Raw genomic sequence first — 2,316 nt, 5'->3', positions numbered from 1 at the left:
CAACTCAGCAAAAACTCAACAAAGAAACCGCAGATCTAAACAACTGCAAAGATCAACTAGATTTAACAGACATCTGCCGAAAATTTCACCCAGCAGCATAAGAATATGTTGCGACCACCTCGACCAGCAAGGAAGACGCGACCCGGGATTCTTCTCAATGTGGTTTATTCAGGACCTTTTACAACATCTTCTCTCCTGCTTCTTCTGCCCGCTTCTTCCTGCTTCTCTGTCCCCCCCCCCCCCCGCCCCCGCGCTCTGGTTATAAGTCTCCTGGATGGCCAATCCTGAAGCACCACTTGGCATATACCCATAGGGTCGCAAACACGGAAGCAAACTAGGAACCAAGTCATAGCCATATAAGGAGTTGTTTTTACAGAGAGCACTTGTCACTGGGAAGACAGAAGGCGGGAGCCAGCGCCATCTTACCAAGGAGCTACAATGTTGCTTTTGTGGCCACGCCTTACTGCCTGGCTGTCTTTGGTCGTGGCTCCCGCAGCTCTCCACAAGAATACACGTTTTTCTCAACAGCACATGGAACATTTTCTAAAATAGACCACATTTTAGGCCACAAAGCAAACTTGTCCAAATTCAGAAACCTTGCATTCTCTCTGACCACAAGGGAATAAAATTAGAACTCAACACCAGATTTTCTAATTTTTAAGTTAAAGAATCTTTAAAAAACCGTTAAAAACAATGTGAAGATTCCTTAAAATTTTTGGTAATGTCCAAACCTCATAACCTTTTGAATTTTAAACTTAAACTCACCCATTGTTACAGCATGCTGACAACTCTTACCTTGAACATGTTCATAAACACATACAAAACACTCACACAGATCTTAAAGCACACAAAAACTCAAAATCAGTTGTACGTACATTTTCTAAAGTTTTTAAAAAAATTTTAAGACAATATTTCTTTTAAACGAAGTACCTTTGTTGAGCTTCATTTTTCCAGGGCTTGCTTGTTTAGCAAGGTATTTCACTAATCAGTCTTTTGAATCCCTTCTGTTGGAGGAGGGCTGGGTGAGGGGGTCACCTGAAACTGAACGGGCCTGATTTTTACCCAATTTTGACAAAAGCACTTTACAAATTGTTAAGCTGTCTGGAGCAGCTGAAAGTCCAGACCAGGCTCACTGCTATCTACACCCTAACCTCTCCAGCAGCCTCCACCAGGAGAAGGTGCACCTGAGGCTTGTCCATGCCCCTCCTCTTGGCTGCTGTAACAAAAGAAGGGGGGAGGGAGACTTAGCAGATCTGTGACCAAGCCCAGCCAGAGGCTGAGACTTTTATTCCCCCAGAGATGTTCAAATAAATATCAAAAACACTGATAAACACAAAAACCAAGGATTCACATTTAAAACTGGTACCAATTCTAAAACGGAACTAGACAAAACAACAACCAAAGGCTGAGTTGGGGACTAATGGGCCCCCAGAAATCTGTGCTGTTCTCAAGCTGAATCCAGAGTTTGCTGAGTGAGCCTGCCACTCTCACCCAGAACTTCCCTACCTCAGAAAACATAGAACAGAAAACACACCAAAGTAAACAAGACAGACAAGTGGCCACAAAGACGAAATCAGGTCTCAGTGAATGGGGCAACATCTCAACACCACTCACTTACCAGGGGACTCGGACCCCCTCTACTCACCTCGGGAGGATTTTTCTTTTAGATTCCTGCAAACATTGACCCAGGAGCCTTCCAAGGCAGAGGAGAATTCCCAGTCATCTTGGGGCAAGGGAAAGAAGTTCCTAGTGGCTGTCCCCTCAGACTGACAGGTTCTCCCCCGTACTCAGACCCCCTGGGCTAAGGCCCGAGGCTAAGATCTTGCTGGTGCCACTTGCAGGTGGTCAGTGGCAGTTTCATAAAAAAAGAAGGAGCTACAGAGAAACAGATATTAAGGGGGTGTTAGCCAGTCTCCTCTGAGCCCTTGCATCAGGATGAATCTGGGAGGAGAAACATTCCAAGAATTCCAAAAGACACACAGACAAAACACTGAACCCTGAGACAAGACATGTTCACAGCATGTGCATTGTAGACTGTCAATCAGAATGTGCTGGACTACAAATGGGCCCAAATGTCCACACTAGTGGACAGTCTACCCTGTACACTATCAGTCAGAAAGTGCCGGACCCCGCACTAGTGGATAGCCTACCCTGTAAATTATCAGTCAGAAAGTGCCAGACTCAAGCTTCTGCACTAGTGGATAGTTTACCCCCCAGGAGATCTGAGGGACAACTCCCACCGGCCCCGTTGGCTGTCTTATAGCACGTCCGCCAAGACCTCTTGCCAACCCCAATACAGAACCTGCAGGGAACTCA

The 2,316-nt window shown here is 45.8% G+C and overlaps 1 long non-coding RNA gene across 2 annotated transcripts; it reads right to left on the bottom strand.

The window, feature by feature from the left end:
- Positions 1-432: 432 nt before the first annotated feature.
- Positions 433-1,873, bottom strand: LOC138818462 (uncharacterized). 2 transcript variants are annotated; one of them, XR_011369143.1, is made up of 4 exons: positions 1,646-1,873; positions 1,152-1,216; positions 931-1,041; positions 433-543 (listed from the first exon to the last, which is right to left on the bottom strand). It is a non-coding gene; the product is annotated as an uncharacterized lncRNA (long non-coding RNA). The 2 variants fall into 2 exon arrangements; XR_011369142.1 differs by having other exon boundaries at positions 931-1,216.
- Positions 1,874-2,316: the final 443 nt, after the last annotated feature.

Source organism: Dipodomys merriami, unplaced genomic scaffold (genome assembly GCF_024711535.1).
Source record: "Dipodomys merriami isolate MVZ:Mamm:240054 unplaced genomic scaffold, mDipMer1.0.p SCAF_761, whole genome shotgun sequence".
Classification (NCBI taxonomy): Eukaryota; Metazoa; Chordata; class Mammalia; order Rodentia; family Heteromyidae; genus Dipodomys; species Dipodomys merriami.
The sequence above is the reverse complement of the archived record's forward strand: the minus strand, read 5'-3'. Positions and strand labels throughout refer to the sequence as shown.